General features: G+C 48.8%; 1 long non-coding RNA gene and 2 other non-coding genes across 3 annotated transcripts; all 3 read right to left on the bottom strand.

Annotated features, from left to right (window-relative positions):
* Positions 1–6,350: 6,350 nt before the first annotated feature.
* Positions 6,351–18,314, bottom strand: LOC129548474 (uncharacterized). Its single transcript, XR_008684342.2, has 3 exons — positions 18,178–18,314; positions 8,144–8,359; positions 6,351–6,752 (listed from the first exon to the last, which is right to left on the bottom strand). It is a non-coding gene; the product is annotated as an uncharacterized LOC129548474 (long non-coding RNA).
* On the bottom strand, positions 9,887–10,084 carry LOC129549105 (U2 spliceosomal RNA). The gene has a single exon (XR_008684469.1). It is a non-coding gene; the product is annotated as a U2 spliceosomal RNA (small nuclear RNA).
* Positions 16,275–16,378, bottom strand: LOC129549116 (U6 spliceosomal RNA). Its single transcript, XR_008684479.2, has one exon. It is a non-coding gene; the product is annotated as a U6 spliceosomal RNA (small nuclear RNA).
* Positions 18,315–19,901: the final 1,587 nt, after the last annotated feature.

The raw sequence follows: 19,901 nt of genomic DNA, 5'->3' as shown, positions 1-19,901 counted from the left end.
CATCACTAATCTTTTTCGCAAGTGGACAAACTGTACATAAATGACTTGTACTGTCTTTCTGGTCTGTTCCACCCTGCCCAGAAGTGAGTACATGCATCATGATGGTTGGTGTTTGTCTGTTTGAACAGCATACAAGGCTGTTCTGGTGATTAAGGACATTCTGCCTGGGAAGAGGAGGCACAAGCCCATGGATGGAGCTCTTCAAGGAGTACACTCTCTGTACACAAGAGCATCATCACTAGGCACCAAGTTGGATACGTGACCAAAGTCCTGTCCTGCCTGGTTCCAAAGCATTTGTGGTTGACCTTAGTTATTTCATTTAATCTCTCTGCTTAATGAGGCAGGTGATGATCTCCATTGTCTAGATGGGAAAACAAGGGTTAATTCTTTGATGACTCTGTCTGTGGTTCCAATAACATTAATTACGATATACCAGAGACAAAAAGAACACTGTCAGTTATGGATTATTATCCTCATCTTTTGAGGAGGAAATCAGAGAAATTAAATAATTTAAATCATTTGCCCCAAACACAACAGAATCCAATCTTTACTGGATCCTTCTGAGTTCTTCTTTTCCTCTACCTCCTGCTCTTACTTCTGTTCTTTATCATGTTTGTTTTTTTTTTAAATAAAATTTTCCTGGCACATAGTTTAAAGATACCAAGAGTTCTGCAAAGCTTGATAAGAAATAGAGCAGAGCCCCTGCTCCAGCCAGTTCCTTCTTCAACTCCTTTCAACTGATTCTTTACTTTCATATTGTTAAGTAGCAAGATTATACCACTACTTTAAATTTTTCAGTGTTAGGCATTTCTTAAAAATTTTAACATAGGCATTGCTTTATTCCCCATTATGGAAGAAAAGGATTTATCTGTCTTTGGCCAAATCCCCCTGCCCTGGTCACACACCCACACACGTTTTCTGACCCTTTCAGCCTGCCTTTTCCCAGTATAACTGGATCATGTTTTGGGTTAGATCAACATTCAATATTTACCTTATTATGAATATATAAACACTATTCACAGCCAAGTCATAAGTACGTAATGATTGTTTTCCTTTTCCTGCTAAATTTTTCTCTTAGTGTTAGAATTTTGGTTTGTTTGTTTAGTTGTTTTGTTTTCTATGTGCTTGTCACTTATTGAGTCCAAACTCTTCCCATTTTGAGTGTTGCTTCTCATTTATCTCAAATGCTGAAACTTAGGTATTTTATCCATCTCATTTCCTTTTTTAAAAAATTTAAAAGTATGTATTTATTTACTTGGCTGTGCCAGGTCTCGCAGCACATGGAATCTTCAGTCTTCGTTGCAGCATGCGAAATTTTTAGTTGTGGCAGTGCAAACTCTACCTGCAGCATGTAGGATCTGGTTCCCTGACCAGGGATCGAACCAGCACCCTCTGAATTGGAAGCACGGAGTTTCCGCCACTAGGCCACCAGCGAAGTAAATCTCCCTTTGGAAGACTCTTGATGTCATCTGATAATGTTTCTCAGAAAAACTTTATTTGGTCTCCTCCCTGGAGAGTATAAGCCTGGCTTTTCCCATTTATGGGAAAAAGGCTGGTGGTCTCAACATTCAGTCTGTAAACCGGCACTTAATTCCTGTGTGTTCATGTACCTCTGACTGTGCACGATATGCCTCGGTCCAGAAACTATCTCTTTGATCTCCTCTTCTCTAGAGAGGTCCAGTCTTTGCTAGGGATGGGAACGCGGAGTAGGGGAAAGGATCTGGGGCTCATCGGCTTTTTAAAGAAAAGATTCTTTATAAGCTGACGTCTAGAAAAATAATTTATTTTTGACTGCACTGGGTCTTTATTGCTGTGCACGGCTTTTCCCTAGTTGCAGCTGCTGCTGCTAAGTCACTTCAGTCGTGTCCGACTCTGTGCGACCCCATAGACGGCAGCCCACCAGGCTCCCCCGTCCCTGGGATTCTCCAGGCAAGAACACTGGAGTGGGTTGCCATTTCCTTCTCCAATGCATGAAAGTGAAAAGTGAAAGTGAAGTCGCTCAGTCGTGTCTGACCCTCAGCGACCCCATGGACAGCAGCCTCCCAGGCTCCTCCATCCTTGGGGTTTGCCAGGCAGGAGTACTGGAGTGGGGTGCCATCGCCTTCTCTGCTAGTTGCAGCAAGGGGGGGCTACTTGCTAGTTGAAGTGCACGGGCTTCGCATTTCGATGACTTCTTTCCTTGAGGACCATGGAACCTAGGCCTGTGGGCTTCAGTAGTTGTGGTGCTCGGGCTTCGTTGCTCCATAGCCTGTGGGATCTTCCCGGAACAGCGATCGAACCCATGTCCCCTGCATTGGCGTGTGGATTCCCAACCATTGGACCACCAAAGAAGTGCTTGAGCCAACTTTTAATCTCCTTGTTTTCAGTGCTAACTTTGCCCCTCTCCTTTCTAAAATTATCTTATATCACTAATTCCTGACTCTTTGGGAGTTCTGAGGTACAATTTGCAGTGTTCATGTCTCAGGATTTAACTTTCTCCATCCTGCTTAGACCGTTTCCACATATTAATGTGGTATTTATTAAATGTGCTTTCTAGCCTCCAAAATTGTGTTGCTATTGTCTCCTTTCCCATGTCTTTATGGGTTTATACTTTTGTTTATTTGTTTCCTTTAATCTTTGTTTTAGTAGGATTTGAGGAGGAATGAAGTTAATATGTTCAACCTGCCATCTTTAACCAGGAGTTCAAGCCTATGCTTGGATATGATCTCCACTGTTCTATCCTGCCTGCCAAGACACATTCATAGTGATGATGATGATGGTGAAGATGATAAGACAATTATTCAGCTTTTATAATCTGTCAGATACTATTTTAAGCTTATGAACAGTAACCAAATACTAGTTGGGTCACTGTGAAAACTTGATGGTCCCTTAATTTTTGGCTTCACCTCTACCAGCTATGTAACTAACTTCTCTCTGCCTCAGCACCTATCTGCCTTTCAGAGCTGTCTTGCAGATTACGTAATATAAGATGTGACGTTCTCAGCATGGTGTCTCCAAGTAGCAAATATTCAGAAAACAAAAAATGCACTAGGATAGAGAAAACAGAAGGACTGTCCCCACAAGAAGTCATGTATGTGTGTGTGTCTATGTGTATGTGTGTGTTCTGGAGATAGACCCCAGGGTGGGGGATGTTCCGAGGCCCCAGGAACCACCTGAGACTTCCAAGTCTCCACATGTGTCCCCCTCCCCCTGTGACTGGACCTTTCTCTGTCTCTCTCTCTCTAGCTCTGCCTTTTTTCTTCACCATACTCCTCTCCATGTCCCAACCCTTCTGTTAATATCTTACCATGTCTTTGTGTATTTGCTCATTGAACCCACATGGAAGCCCTGTAAGGAAAGCATTTCTATCCTCCTTTGCAAATAGGGAAACTGAGGTGGAGAAGAGCCAGGGCCAATGTCACACAGTGTGGTGCCCAGGGCCTGTGCTCCTCACCCAGGCTGGCCTCAGTTTTCCCCGAGCTTCCTTGTCTGTATTTTAGATCACCCTTTCTTCTGCCACCAAGCCTACTGACCACTCTGTTTTCATTCTCCTTAGGTTATTTCCTTCTCCATGAGCCTTTCTCATGCACAAACTTCTTGTCTCATCACTTTACCTCGTTTCTTGCTCCCAGGGGAGTTTTCCAACACATCTTGGGCTCAGAAGCCTAATATGTAAAAGTGGGGCCTGGCAGGGCTATAGGAAGTCCTCCTTGGAGTCCAGACCAAACCCCCCCGACACACACACACACAAATCCACTGCCCTCAGGCAGCTGTCTCACTCACCTCACAAAGCAGACGTTGGAGAAGTCCCTGCTCCAGGTCACACGTGGGTAACCCTCATGATTCTGCACATCGGCTATGATCAGGTTTGATGTTCGCTTGCCTCATCTTGGGGTTCCCGCATGTGCTTGAAGACCACTGCCATTCTCCTGCGGTCTTCTCTCCCACCCCCTGGTGACTGAGAAATTGATCTCCTCTTTGGAGAGCCTTGGCAATAGAGCATCCAGCCGCCCCCACTTCTTTGGGGTGACTGGTCTATGGGATCGTTGTCAACCAGAATCTCTGCCTCCGCTCCCAGTAAACACCTTCTTCTGATCCAAGCTCCCCAGGGGTCTCCTGTCTGCAGCTACTCCCCTGTCCTTTAGCAGATTGTGTTAATTCCCTTTACTGCCTGTAGGGATGAGGCACAGAGGGGCGGGAGAAAAAGATCTCCTATGGACTCAGCTTTCCATCCATGACTTACTCATGGACTCCTCGCCTTGATCCTCATTTTATATTATGAGAAACCAAAGCCCAGAAAGGCTCATGAAGAAAATGTTCCTAAGTGCCGTAAGGAGATACAGCCAGAAAATGCTAGAACTGGAATTCCTCTCATCCTTGGTTTCAGAGGAAATGAGACGATAAAGAGAGAGGATCTCGGGAGTGATCAGGAGGGAAGCTTCTGATGTGGACACTCAGAGGGTATTTGGGGAAAGAGGGCTGGTGGAGACCTCATACCGCATTAGCCTGGACAGATATTCTAAGTCTGAGCACTGTGAATGTGGGAAAGGGGCAGTGGGAGTGGGGAGATGCCCAGACATGGGGATCGGGGCTGGGGGCTTCTGCTGCTATCAGGACCTGAGCATCTGATGTCTATCAGGACCCCGGATCTCTCTGTCTGCCCCCCAGTGCCAGGCACAGGCTCTGGAGTTAGGAGTCGGCACGGGCAACCCTGGCTGCTGAGGGCTCAGTATCAGCGGAAACCAGGAGCATGGAAGAGGGCGGGCTGAGCTGCCCGGCTCCCCACGTGGGCCGGGGCCTCCATGGAGTAGATGGCCGTGGCCTCCGAAAGGCAGCCGCTCCAAAGGCTGCATTGTTCTCTGCTTCTTCCTCTGGGACTCCAGGACCCGGTCGAGGGAAAGGGGCATTTGGGCAGGAACCTGGTTGACATTTCGGATAGAGACTCTAATTGATTCAGACCTGAGCCTCTTCATTTCTCATTATCCCTGGAGCCGCTGAGTTCCTTTCATGTTCCTGGAGACCTAGGCTTCTCCCTCTCCATCAAGACACCGGGTTAATCCATTCCCAGCATTTAGATGTAAACATGTGTCCCCAGGCCAGTGTTTGCTGGCAGAGGAGGGGCGGTGGGCAAAAGCCCACAGCATCAGCAAGTTATAGAATCAACACCCACTCTCTTTCTCCACTTCAGGCTCCCTCCTTGCTCCCGGGCCCGGCCCTGCTGCCGTCTGGACTGGATTCCCCTGGGCTCCCACCACCTCCGTCCCTTGCTGCTATACTGGACAGATACTGAATGAAGGCCACCTCCTCGGCAGCTTAAACATCAGGCTCTTATTTTTTTGTGTGATTTTGTGCAAGTCATTTAATTTATTTGTCCTCCGTGTTCCTTACCTGCAGACTATGAGCACTGAACATTTTCCGTCCTGTGTATATTCATTTTTTTTTTTTTTAATACGAAAGCAATGCATACCTTTGGGCTTCCCAGGTGGCTCGGTGGTAAAGAATCTGCCTGTCAATGCAGGAGACATGGATTAGATCAGGATTGGGTTGGGAAGATCCTTTGGAAAAGGAAACGGCAAGTCACTCCAGTATTCTTGCCTGGGAAATCCATGGACAGAGGAGTCTGGCAGGCTGTCGTCCATTGGGATCACAAGAGTTGGACACAAGTTAGCAACTAAACAACAACAATATATATCTTTGGTAAAAGAATTTTTTAAAATATGTACATAGATAGAGGTCATCCTATTTGACAGTTTGGCACTAAGTTTTACCAGCTTTTTAAAAGTAAATTTTAAATACATATATATACAGACTGTTCTGAAACATGTTCTATTTAATATATTACAGATATTTTCCACCTAAAGATGTACAGCTCTTCTCTAATCTTTTTAACAGCTGCATAGGATTCCATAAGAGGTACCATAATTTTTTCACCTATTTCCCTGTCAGGAGACAACAGAATGTGTCTCAATGCCATAATGAGCTTGCTTCGTAGTAGACTTGATACAGGGTGATTGCAGAGCTCGGGGTTCACACAGAGGCTAGTTATGTGATGACCCCCTGTCTTGGGGAACCGTTCTCCCTCCTTTAACCTATTGTCCAAATACATGCAGTGTCATACTGGCTCCAGAGTCCTAGGGTGGTGAGCATCCCTCAAGCTGGACCAGTGTGGAGTCCATTCCCAGGATCCTTCACACCAACCTCAAACAGGAGAGGGAAGCCTTATTTTCTTTTCTGGTTAGGGAGCCTGGATGACAAAAACTCAGGAGCTGCCAGGGGGCCTGAGTGAATGAAACCAATACACAGAAGGGGAGAAATAAGGAAGTCTTCCTTCTTTCCTTTTTTAAAAAAACATAGGGCATTTTGGCCATGGTAGAGATTTCATTTATTTATTTTGGTCGGAATACACAGTATGTGAGATATTAGTTCCCTGATCAGGGTTGAACCTGTGCCCCTTGCAGTGGAAGTACAAAGTCTTGACCAGTGGACCACCAGGGAAGTTCCCACTTCCTTTATTCTTAACCAAAGGTCTAGATCACTTCTAAGGTCCCCCAGCCTCTTACATTCTGTGAGTCTGGGAGGGGGACTTCGGAGGGGATGCCAGACCTTCTCCCAGCTTCCTTTCTGCTCTATCAAAGTCTCCTTCCTCTGACCCCCCGCCCCCACCACTGCCAGCTGGGAGCCCCTGAAGCCTTGGCAAACCCTCTTCTCCTCTGTCCTTGTCTCTTGGGTCTTCTTATTGCAGAGTCTCCAGGGTCTGCTCACTGGAATGGGATCTGTAACACAAGAACAGACTCCTTTGAGGGGCATCATTTGAAAACTACCATCAGTTACTTATATGTCAGTGTAGCTTTCAGGTCTTTTCATAAGAGTAAGAATAAGGCAGGAAGATCAAGAGAACCCTGGGCATATTCAATCAGTCAGGGAGCATTCACTAAGTGGAAGCGACGTAGCAGCAGCAGCTAGAGCTCCAGATACTGGGGAGAGAAAGTTTCAAGCTCCTGGTCCCCACATTGCGGGCTCCTTTAACCACTAGCTCCCTGGTAACTTCTCCATCTCCAGTCCTGCCATCTCTTGAGGCAACTGGATCATCCATACAAGTACTCCCTCTCATATCCTTAAACCTCTTGCCTTCAGAACTCCTACCTCCTCTGTTCCTTCTTCCCTACCTGCATAAGATGAGGGCAAGAGTACCTACTTCGCAGGGTTCTCAGGATCAGGTGATCCTGTGTATGTGGATGTGCTTTGTGAACAGTGAAGCGCCGCGGTGCTAATACCCAGGAAGAGAGGAAGTGCAGGAGGGGAGGGGTCAGAGGATAATTGGGAGGGCAGAGAAGGGTAGGCCCAGAGGACCCCACACTGGGGGAACGGGGCTGGCAGGGAGAGGTGAAGAGCTTTGGAATGCAGAAAGCATTCAACAGTCAGCCCAGGGGTCAGCACGCCCCTCCAACCCCAACATTATTTATCTCCCTGGAAAGGGTAGCCTCAAGAGGCTTCTAGGACCTGTCTTCAGCAGCGGCTGCTGAGGCCTGGCAGCCTCTCCTGTGGGACATCTGTCTGCCTGTCTGTGCATCCATCTCTCAAACCCCTGAGTAGCAGGCAGGAGGCTCAGCAGAGCTCCCCCTCCCCGCTCCCCCTCCCAGGGCCTATTTCTCAGACTTCCTGAGATCGTTGGAGAGGGACAAGGAGATGCAAGCACCTGGGAGCGCTGTTAGGGCTGGGGTGTCTGCATCTGGACTTTTCACTCTCCACCCCACCACCACCACCACCGCAAAGGGTCACCATGGGGCAGTGGGGCCAGACAGCTCCGGGATGCGGGGCTCCCCGGAGGCAGGGCTGGGATATCAAAGCTGGAAGCTCAGGGCCTGTCCACTGGCTTTGTGAGCCCGCTCCCATCGCGGCAGGAACGCCTGGCTGTACAAACTGCATTCGTGCCGCACTCCCAAACCTGCATTCCTGATTGGTCATGGCCTGGCCCCAGCTGCATTCCTGGGCTAGAGGAGGCAGAGGGGCCTGGCCTCTTTGTTCTTCCCAAATCAGGGCTCAGAACCATGACAGGCTGATCACATTACCCCGCTGAGGTCAGCCTGGCAGGAATGACCCCTCCTTCTCCTCCCCCACCTTATCAAGACAGAACTGCCCGCCCCACACCACCTAGCTCCCTTACCTGGGTCCTTATAACAGGCTCCAGCGGGTCTTAGTTGAGGAAGGAAAACCTCCCAAGCCACAGCTCTGCAGCCTCCTTACAAGGTCACATGCCGGGAGTGCTGCCCAGACGCTCGTTCCAGGGCTTGTCCGATTCTGGGCCATCTCTGAGCTGCAGCTGCTCTGGGTGCGTCTAGCTGTCCTCTTTGTTGTTGGACCCTTCAGAACCCACATGTACCTGATAACATTTAGAATCTGGGCTCAGCGTCAGAACAAGCCCAGCTTTCAGAATGACCATAGTTTAGATGCTATTCTGTTATAAGCCCCATTTGAACCACTGCCCACTTTACCTGAGTAAATTCTTGCCACCTCCCTTCTCGTTCTACTAAGCCTGGTTGCAAAAACGCAAGCTTTGACATCTGGCCTGGTTGATTTGATATCCTGGCTCTGCCACTGACTTGGTGTGTGACTTTGGATGACTTACTTAACCTCTCTGGGTCTCAGTTTCCTCATTTGCAAAACTAGCAGATCTAACTGAAGATTTTTAAAGAGATGTTGTGTGATACGTTTCTGGCACATTGTGGACACATGACAAATGTGACTTTTCCTGCTGTCTTCCATCTCCCTGGAAGGAGTGACCTCAAACCGAGTCTTCACAAGGTAGCTAATACCCTTTCCTCCTTTCTCTGAATTCCTGAAGCCTCAAGGGTGAGGGCCAAGCTCTCTGGAGATGGGCTAGACACAAATTATCCTGCGTTGTGCTGAACAGTTTTCTGTGTCAGTCTGTCTCCCCAGAGAGCTTGCTGGCATTCCAGGAAAGACCTTTTACTTTGTTATTCCTTTAACAAATATGTGCTGGAAAAGAGCTTCACTGGGACCACCGGGGACTAAGCAGTGGGGAAGCCAGTCAAGTTTCCTGCTCTCACAACGAAGCTCCAATCCATCCCATGAGGAGTTGCAATGTGTTTTCCCCGGATGCAGTCACTGCTGTGATGGGAAAGGACAGCCTCCATGAGAACATCACAGGGAGTTCGGGGGCTTTGGGAAGCCTCCTCTGAGGAAATGACATTTAAGCTCAGATCTGAAACCTGGCAGGGATAAGGGGGAGGAATACAGTCCTGGCTGAGAACGGAAGCGCAGCTGTGAGATGGTGGCGGACTTCGCAGCCCCATAAGGAAGCTGCATTGTGTTCTAAGTGAAATAAGAAGCCATGGTGAGGCTTTGAGCAGAGGAATGGCATAATCCTGTGTCACTGGGTAGAGAAAAGAAAAGAGGTGGGGTGGAGGGTGGTGGCCAGAATGGAAAATGGTGGGATTTCTCAGGCTGCTTGAACAGCTGTCCAGGTTGGGGGTGCAATACCTTTTTTTTTCCCCTCCTTCTTTTCACTGTTTTTTCTTTTTTAAAAAAGTTATTTATTTTTGGCCATGCTAGGTCTTCGCTGCTGCTCGGGCTCTCTCTAGTTATGGCATGTGGGCTTCTCATTATGGTGGCTTCTCCTGTTTGAGAGTGCGGGCTCTCTGGCACGTGGGCTCAGTAGTTGGAACTCACAGGCTCTAGAGTTCAAACTCAGTAGTTGGGGCACACGGGCTTAGCTGCCCCGGCATGTGGAATCCATCAAACTCATGTCCCCTGCATTGGCTGACAGATTCATTTTTTTTATTCCCCAAAGGGGCTGCACCGTTCCTGGAAGTACTGTAATACCAGGTTGACGTGTGGAGTGGCTGGAGCAAGCTCCTATTCCAACTCCCTGCTCCAGTTCAGTTCAGTTCAGTTGCTCAGTCATGTCCGACTCTTTGCAACCCCATGGACTGCAGGACTCCAGGCTTCCCTGTCCATCATCAACTCCCGGAGCCTGCTCCAAAAATCCATTTAATATATTGTCCTCGGATAGAGGATGTATCAGATATTAAAATGATAAGAACAGATGCTACACTTGATCTTAGCCAAAAGGCTGAGAAGCTATGGAAGACAGATTCTTAACCACTGGACCATCAGGAAAGTCCTTTCTTTTCTCTTTTCTGGCATTCAATCGCATTACTTTATGGCAAATAGAAGGGAAAAAGTAGAAGCAGTGACAGATTTTATTTTCTTGGGTTCCAAAATCACTGCAATGGTGACTGCAGCCCTGAAATTAAAAGACACTTGCTCCTTGGAGGGAAAGCTATGACAAATCTAGACAATGTACTAAAAAACAGAGACATCACTTTGCTGACAAAGATCTGTATAGTCAAAGCTATAGTTTTTCCAGTAGTGGTGTACAGATGTGAGAGTTGGTCCATAAAGAAGGCTGAGCACCAAAGAAGTGATGCTTTTGAATTGTGGTTCTGGAGAAGACTCTTGAGAGTTTGTTGAACTGCAAGGAGATCAAATCAGTCAATCCCAAAGGAAATCAACCCTGAGTATTCATTGGAAGGACTGTTCCTGAAGTTGAAGCTATAATACTTTGGCCACCTGGTGGGAAGAGCTGATTCAATGAAAAAGACTCTAATGCTGAGAAAGATTGAAGGCAAAGGGAGAAGGGAATGGCAGAAGATGAGATGGTTAGATAGAATCACAGAGTCAATGAACATGAATTTAAGCAAACTCCAGGAGTGGAGGACAGAAGAGTCTGGTATGCTATAGTCCATGGGGTCACAAAATGTCAGGCACGACTTGGTGACTGAACAACACCAACAGGGATGATAGCTTTATTGCTTTGCCAGGCAAAGGGAAACACACTGGACTTCTGCCTTGAAAAACTATGTGCTCCCTGATATCTTTTTTAATCTTCATAGTTACCCTACTTCTACAAATGAAGAAACTGAGGCCCAGAGAAGCTAAGTAAGTCTTCCGAAGTCACACAGTAAGTCAGTGCAGAACCACCCTGAGGAGGTATTGTGGCCTGAATGCCTGTGTCCCCCCAGACGCATATGTTGAAGCCCTACCTGTTCCCAAAGTGAAGGTATTTGGAGGTGGGCCTTTGGGAGGTGATTAAAGTTGGATGAGGTCATGAGGCTGGGGTTTCCCGCTTTGGGATTGGTGCCCTTATAAGAAGAGATAGGAAAGCTCTCTCTCTCTCTGTGCATTGAAAAAAGGCCATGTGAGGACATAGTGAGGAGGTGGCCATCGACAAGTCAGGAGGAAAGTCCTTGCCAGGGACCAAATTGACCAGCACCTTTACCTTGGACTTCTCACCAGAATGGTGAGAAATAAGCTTCTATTGATTAAGCCATCCAGTCTATGGTATTTGATTATGGCAGCCCAAGCTAACACCAGAAGTAGGCTGGATATTGTCCTTTGTCCCTCCAAATCAATGCTACTCCCAGATCACCCAGCCCTGGACCTTGAGGCCTGATTTGAAGGACTGTATCAATGGCTCTTGTGCCCTCCAGCTTCCAGGTGGGTGCTGCCAATGGGAGGCCCTGGCCTGGGGAGAGTATCAGCTCCCTCCCTGATCAGCCACCATGGGCTGGCTGATGCTGTGATCTCTTCTAAAGGCCACAGAGCCTGCCAGGTAGCTCCTTCTATCACAACAGGTCTTTCAGGGGTCCGGTCACTGCCTCTTTCCCTTATCTCTTTAGGACTTGGGTGGGTGAGGTCTTGAGATGTTGTCATTCATGTCCCTTAATCCTGACAATAGTTTTTTTTTTTTTTACCATATACATCTATTTATTCTTACTCAAATTTTTTTCCCATTTAAGTAATTATAGAATCTTGAGCAGCGTTCCCTGTGCTATGTAGTAGGTCCTTTTTGATTATCTGTTTTAAATAGAGCAGTGTGTACATGTCCATCCCAAACTCCTGGTCTATCCCTCTCCCTGAACACTCCCCTCTGGTAGCCATAAGTTCCTTCTCTAAGTCTGTGAGTCTGTTTCTGTTTTGGAAATAAGTTTGTTTGTATCTTCTTTTTTTTTTGAGTCTGCATATAAGCAATGCAATATCTGCCAATAGATTTTTCAGTAGTCCCTTCTTAAATTCTCAGTTACCCAGTTGCAATGAGCCATCTGTTCCTGTTGGGAACCTGACAGGAAAGCTTCCCAGAGGGAGGGACATTTAAGTTGGGTTTCTGAAGGATGAACAGGAGTTAGCCTTATGATAGAAAATATGTGATTTCTGTGAGACGTGTCTATAAACACTAAAATAGCTCACCAAAACTCCAAAAATGCCTCTTGGGACCCTTGGAGCCTAGGGATGACCAGGTCGGAAATCACTGGCCTGAAGTCCTACAAGGCTGCGCAGACCCCAGTTCAGGGAACGTGGGAAGGAAAAGTTGGGGGCTGCCCCCCGTGGTGGTTGTTTTTTAGTCACTCAGTCATGTCTGACTCTTCACGACCCCATGGACTGCAGCAAGCCGGGCTTCCCTGTCTTTCACTATCTCCTGGAGTTTGCTTAAACTCATGTCCATTGAGTCGCTGCCATCCAACCATCTCATCTCACCCAGCGGGACAGAGACTCTGTGACCCCTCTTTGTGACTCTCCTGGGATGCCTGTGCTCTCAGAGAGTTGGTGGGATGCTGGTGGAAATGATGCCTTGGGAAGGGACAGCCCGTCTGTCCCCCATCCTCTCCTATGGTCCATTAGGCTGAGGGGGACAGCTGTTTGAAAGATCAGGTTTCAGGATAAACAGGCCTACTTTCTTCTGCCTGCAATCCTGGGCCTTGGGACACCTGCCCATGGCCCATTCTATCCCAACCCCTCCAGCCTGGTTGTGGGTCTGTCGTGCTCCTCCCTCCCTCCCCGCCGGCCCCAAATCCAGTCCCTCTCCTGCTCTGTCACCTCCAATTAGACAACGCCTGTTCGTGCTCTTCAGAATCAGGCCTTCCCACCAGCTTGATCCTGCACCTGCCCAAGCCTACCCCTCCCCCAGCTTCTGTCTGTAATGTCCCGCTGACTTCACCCTGTGTGTCTCTGTGACCACTAACCCACCACTTACTCCAGCCCCTGGGTTCTGCCTGGTCCCTTCTGTTACCTCCTGATCCCCATCCCTCTGGTAGTTAGCCGTCTCCCCTGCCTTGAGGAGACCCACGGACTCCAGACCATCAGCTGCTGTCTTCATCCTCGAAAGTGAAATTCATTCAGTCGTGTCCAACTCTTTGCGACCCCTTGGACTGTGCAGTCCATGGAATCCTCCAGGCCAGAATACTGGAGTGGGTAGCCTTTCCCTTCTCCAGGGGATCATCCCAACCCAGGAATCGAACCCAGGTATCCCACATTGCAGGCAGATTCTTTACCAACTGATCCTCTGATGAAGAGTTTAAAACTGCCCCATATTATTATTCAATAATAACATAGCCACTGTTTTAGTTTTTTGGCGCTGGCACTATGTGAAGAGCCAGGCTTCAAAATCACCCCGTCAGGCAGGTGTGGTCATGGCAGCAACTGAGAATTTGGATAACTTTCCAGGCTGAGAAGCAGAAGAGGGAAGACTTAAGTCCAGAGTTCTGTCTTAAAGGCCCAGCTCTTGCTGCTCGACACTGCCTTGCCGTGTCTCCCCAGCATTGTAGTTCTCTGTGGATGGAGTCAGTACCGGGCAGTGACCGTGTATTCCACACCCTGTCTGGCAGTTCTGGGCACACATCATGCCCACCGTCAAGTAGCTGCAAAGACCATTTAACACTGGAAGCAGAGCATGCTAGCCCTCTGCTCAGAAACTTCCACAGTCTTCCCTACCCACCCAGGATACAAACCACAGTCTTTTTGATGGCCTGCAAGGCTCAGTCAATCCTAAAGGATATCAACCCTGAATATTCATTGGAAGGACTGATGCTGAAGCTTCAGCTCCAGTACTTTGGCCACCTGATGGGAAGAGCTGGCTCATTGGAAAAGACCCTGATGCTGGGAAAGGTAGAGGTGGGGAGGAGAAGGGGATGACAGAGGATGGGATGGTTGGATGGCATCCTCGACTCAATGGACATGAGTTTGAGCAAGCTCCAGGAGATAGTGGAAGACAGAAAAGTCTGCGGCGCTGCAGCTCATGGGGTCACAAAGAGTCGAACACAACTGAGCAATTGAACAACAGCAAGGAGCTGATAGCACCCCACTGCTAACAACCAGCAAGGAAAACAGACTGTCCATCTTAGAGCCACAAGGAACTGAACTCAGAAACTCAAAGGAGGAGGAGCGGATACATCCCAGAGCTTCTGGAAAGGAACACAGCTTGAGCAACATCTTGATTGCAGCCTGTGAGACTCTAAGTAGAGGACCCCCATGAGTCACATGGGCTGAGTTCCAACCCACAGAACTTAGAGCTAATGAATTTGTGCTACCTTTGTTGTACAGCAATGGAAAAATAATACAATAAATATGTCCCAAATATTGCATGGGATGTGCTTATACTAAACAATTATTATTGTTGACCTGTAAATCAGTTTTAACTGGGTCTTCTGTAATTTTGTTCGGTAAGCCCTAAAGCCCAGGTAGGTCACAAGGACAGATTATTTAGAGTTGGGCTAAGGAGCCACTCAAGATTCTCCAGCAGGCACAGAGCTCCACAGTCTGGAAGTGGTCTGCATACCCCTTACCACCAGGGCAAAAAGAGAGGTTTCTAGTTCTGTTTCTAAAGCAGTGGTTCCTAATCTGGAGTCTAGACCTCTGACTCATCCACAGAATTCTGGGGGCCTGGTAACACGATGAGGGGGAAAAAAAATCACACCTTTATTTTCACAGTTCTCTAACTGAAACATGACATTGCTTTCAGTTAAGACTATCCATGGCCTTCTCTGGTGGCACCGTGAATACGAATCCGCCTGCCAAGGCAGGGGACTTGGGTTCGATCCTGAGTCTGGGAAGATTCCACATGCCTCAGGACAACTAAGCCTGTGTGACACAACTAATGAGCCTGTGCTCCAGGGTCCGTGCTCTGCAACCAGTGAAGCTGTGCAGTGAGAAGCCTGTGCACTGCAGTGAAGGTCAGTCCCCGCTCACCACGACTAGAGAAAGCCCACGCAGCAACGAAAACCCGGCACAACCACCAGTTACATTGAAATATGGTTGTCAAAACATGCAGACGTGTGACATAGTATTACATGTGCTTTTTATGAACACATTAAATAATAAGATCTAATAACTATCCTAATTTCAAAATGGTGATGGATGAAAAATATTTCATATTAGAGAAAACTGCTATGTGATTTCTCCTGACGGTAAAGTTGTGGGTACCGACAACACGGATATTCTTTTTTTTAATCAATTATCTTTGAAAAGAAAATTAATCAACTAAAATAATATTAATTAACTAAATGAAAAGAGTTAATTGATTTATCAGAAGAATTATCTAAAGAATTACTAAGAAGAAAACTAACCAACTAATTAAAAGAGTATTCATTAATTTAAAAGAAGGGTCATTATCTAAAAATATTAATTAACTAACTTAAAAAAGAACATCTATGTTATCAAAACCCACAACTTTGCCACCAATAGAAATCACACAGCAGTTTTCTGTGATATCATGAAATATTTTTGCATCCACCACCATTTTGAGATAGTTAATAGATCTTGCTATTTAATGTGTTCATAAAAAGCATATATAATACTATATCACATTTCTTCACATTTTGACAACTATATTTCAATGTAATTGGTTTCCTTTGTGAATCTATTCCATTTTTTTTATAAGTGTACTTACAAAAAATATTTTATTTATTTATTTATTTATTTATTTTTATTGGAGGCTAATTATTTTACAATATTATATTGGTTGGTTTTGCCATACATTGACATGAATCCGCCCCGGGTGTACCTGAGTTCCCCTTCCTGAACCCCCATCCCACCTCCCTCCTCCCCTTATCCTCCCTCTGGGTCATCCCCGCACACCAGCCCGGAGCATCCTGTAACATGCATCGCCCCTGAACTGGCGATTCGTTTCACATATGATAATATACATGTTTCAATGCCATTCTCCCAAATCGTCCCACCCTCACCCTCTCCCACAGAGTCCCAAAGACTGTTCTATACACCTGTGTCTCTTCTGCTGTCTCCTATAAAGGGTTATCATTTGCATCTTTCTAAATTCTGTATATATGCATTAGGATGGCATCACCAACTCGATGGACATGAGTTTGAGTGAACTCCGGGAGTTGGTGATGGACAGGGAGGCCTGGCGTGCTGTGATTCATGGGGTCGCGGAGAGTCAGACACGACTGAGTGACTGAACTGAACTGATGCTGTATTGGTGTGAAAATATGGACCGCTTCATGAATCTGCGCGTCATCCTTGCGCAGGGGCCATGCTGATCTCTGTATCGTCCCAATTTTAGTATATGTGCTGCTGAAGCGAGCACTATTTCATTTTTCATAAAAACGTTTTTCTGAGAAAGGCCTCTCAAGCTTTAATGAACTGTGCCCAGGGCAAAAAACAGGTCAGACCTTGGTAGAAGCACTGTTTTATAATGGAAAAGATGTCAGAATATCAGACAGCCTGGGTTCAAATCCTGGCTCTAATGCGTCATCACTATGACAACGAGGGCTTTTACTGACCTTTCTGAGCTTCAGTTTCCTCACCTGTAACATTGAATTATTGGGAGAATTAAAGAAATAATATACACAAGCCACATAGCTCAGGCCAGCCTCAGGAAATGAAGGCTAGTCATTCAGTATTAGTCACTCAGTCGTGTCCGACTCTTTGTGACCCCATGGACTGTAGCCCACCAGGCTCCTCTGTCTATGGGATTCTCCAGGCAAGAACACTGGAGTGGGTTGCCATTTTCTTCTCCATGCTAGTCATTTCTATTAACAATAATTACAGCCAATAACTAATCCTAGCTTCACTGGGGGCTTCCCAGGTGGCACTAGTGGTAAAGAACCCCCTGCAAGTGCAGGAGATGTAAAAAGATATGGGTTTGATCCCTGGGTCGGGACTATCCCCTGGAGGAGGAAATGGCAACCCACTCCAGTATTCTTGCCTGGAGAATCCCATGGACAGAGGAGCCTGGCAGGTTACGGTCCATGGGGTCGCACAGACTCAGACAAAACAGAAGCGACTTAGCATGCACGCACAGCTTCATTTGTTTCTCTTTTCCTCATGTCTCTGCAGAGCTGGGCTCCAGCAGGGACCACAGCTTCCTGAGGCCTCTGAATGGCTCTGCCCCACGTGGTCACAGCCCTGTACTGGGTCCTGCAAGCCCCATCCCTGGCCCAGCCTGCAGGCCCCCACTGCTATCAACCCACGGCTCCAGCAAATAGGACAAAAATGCACACCCACCCCGTGGTGATGACATAGTGCCATTTGCTAATGAGAAACGAGTGGCCTGCTGCGCTCCGTGCAGAGGGAGGGGGACAGACTCCCACCGCAGCCCAAAGCCACATTGCCAAGGTGGCACAGGGTGACCCGGCCAGAAGGTGCCAGGGCTTCTTGGCCTGGACGTCTCCTTCCGTCCCGAGGTCCCTGACCGCGCCCTGTCCTCTGCACCCACACCACAGCCCTTCCTGTGCTGGGGCACTGGACCCGCCCTGGGCGTGGGCAGGACAGCAGCCAGGCCTGACTCACTGGGAGGGGACAGCTGGGTCCTGAGCTGTGGTCTCTGTGGGGAAGACTGAGAGGGCGGGAGGGGTGCAAGCCCCTGCCTCCCACCCAAATCCCCGTGGCTCCGCGTGGGGTGAGCTGGAGCCCCGGGCAGCTATCTCAGCCCTCACCGCCCTTCTCCTGTGTGCCCTGTGCTGCCCCCGACCACCTGTCCTCTCGGAGCACCAGCGCCCAGCCTCCTCATCACAAGCCCCTTCTCTGTCCCCAGCATCACTCGTCCAGCAGGAAAACAGAGGGCCGCTCACTCACTCACTCCAAATTAACTGGACCGTGTGAGGACCAAAGCCACTGCCCTGGACTTTGGGTGGAGCTGGACACAGACTGGAAGAAGGGAGCATCCCTGAGGCCACGTGGCCCGGACTGTCTCTCCCGGCCTGGCCAGTTGCCTGCCTGCAGCCCTTGCTTTCTGTTCCACGCCCAGGCTGCTTTGTCCCCATCCTTGGCTTCCCACCCTGGCTCCTGCTGCCTGGATCAGGCGTCCATCCCACCACACGCTGGGTCCCCGATCCTTTTGGATGTTTGTTAGACATCGTGGGGTCCTCAGCCCGCCAGTCTTACCGAGGCTTGCATGACCGCCGTGAAGAGGGGCGGATTTGAACGCTTGCAGCTTGGTTTCCAGCACACTGCCAGGGACTCCCTCCACAAACTACTCCCATTTATAACTGCCTCCTTGTGCACCAGGTGGGAGCCAGCCATCCCAGCCCTCACCCCTGATCTCGGGGCTCAGAACCCTGCCGTCTCCTTTCAGCTGTCAGCACTGGCCCCGCCCACTCGAGTCCAGACAGGTTCTGGGCTAATCCTAACAAAACCAAGAAGCACATCAGTCTTAGGGGAAGGGTGTGGAACCATCTACCCTTCCGGGGAAGCAAGAGCTCTGTCAGCCACCTCCCGTGGGCTGTTAGACACTATTCTTTCTAAAGAACATCTTGTGTGTGCATGCTAAGTCGCTCGGTCACGTCCGAATCTTTGCAACCCCATGGACTGTAGCCCACCAGGCTCCTCTGTCCATGGGATTCTCCAGGCAAGAATACTGGAGTCGGTTGCCATGCACTTCACCAGGGCACCTTCCCAACCCGGGGATCGAACCCACGTCTCTTACGTTTCTTGCGTGGGCAGTCTGGTTCTTTACCAGTGGTGCCGCTTGGGAACGTCTTAGTTACTCCTTAGCTGTTCTTCAATTGCCAAGTGGTGTCCAACTTCTTGCGACCCCATGGGCTGCAGCAGGCTGGGCCTCCCTGAATCTGCAAAATCGGTATGCTTTCCATTTCACAGATGAGCACACTGAGGTTCAGCGAATTCTCAAACTCGTCCAAGGCTGAGTGGTGGAGCTCGATGTCCAGCCGTGTCTGCTTGCTTCTCCACACTGGACGCTCTTCGGCCTGCCCACCCATTGTCGCCCCTGAGCCTCGATTCACTTGGTCTTGTCTCAGTTTCCCATTTGGCCTCTCAGTGCCTCCCTGGAAACAGAGCCTCTCCTGAATTCTGTCCAATCTGACTGAAGCTCTGACACACCTCCTAATTCTGGACAGGCCCTCTCTCTGGGACCTGTCCCTGTCCCCCGGCCCCTGGGACCCTCTCAGAGCTCTGAGGGCCCCTGTAGTCTATTGGCTGACCCCCAGAGCCTTGCTGTTTTCCTTTCTGACTGTCTTCCTGCTGGTCTGTTTCATCCACAGGCTTGAACCTCTTTGAAAGGCACTGGCCCAAGAGAAGGCTGATGCGCTATATTCTCCTGGATGCTGCCCGTGTGACAGCAGACTACGGCCCTCAGTGCCCTGCCCAGTGGCTGCCTGGCCAGCCTCTTCCTTTTCATCCTGGGTCCCATCGCTCTTGGGGCTGAGTCTGCGGGAGCCGTGATGGTGGCGGTTTCTGATTCAGCCACCAGGTTCTGAGTCTGACGCCACTTCTCCTCTCTCCTCTAAGCAGTCCCGTGGGGAGTGCCAACCCTGCCTGGATACCTGGGTCAGTAGAGTACCCAGGCCTACCTTGTTCAGGGGGTGGGCACCAGGCCTGATCAGAAACAGCCAAAAGCAAATGAAGATGAATTGGGGAGGTAGTCTGGAAAGGCCTTTCCGGAGGGTGTGGCTGCAGACACTCGGTAGAGAGCAGCTGGCAGGAGCTGCCAGGCCTCCTGGGCAGGGAGGGAAGACCCAAGGGCGGAAGGGGGTGGGGGAGCCAGGAGACACCCTCACCTCCTGTGGAGCTGCTTGTTTATTTTCCGTCTGCTCACATGGCCTTTCCCAGACGGCTGGCCCAGCTCCTTCCCAGGCTGTGGTTGTCAACAC

Source organism: Moschus berezovskii, chromosome 25, assembly GCF_049115385.1.
Source record: "Moschus berezovskii isolate FMDL1 chromosome 25, NW_MosBer_1.0, whole genome shotgun sequence".
NCBI classification, from domain to species: Eukaryota; Metazoa; Chordata; class Mammalia; order Artiodactyla; family Moschidae; genus Moschus; species Moschus berezovskii.
The sequence above is the reverse complement of the archived record's forward strand: the minus strand, read 5'-3'. Positions and strand labels throughout refer to the sequence as shown.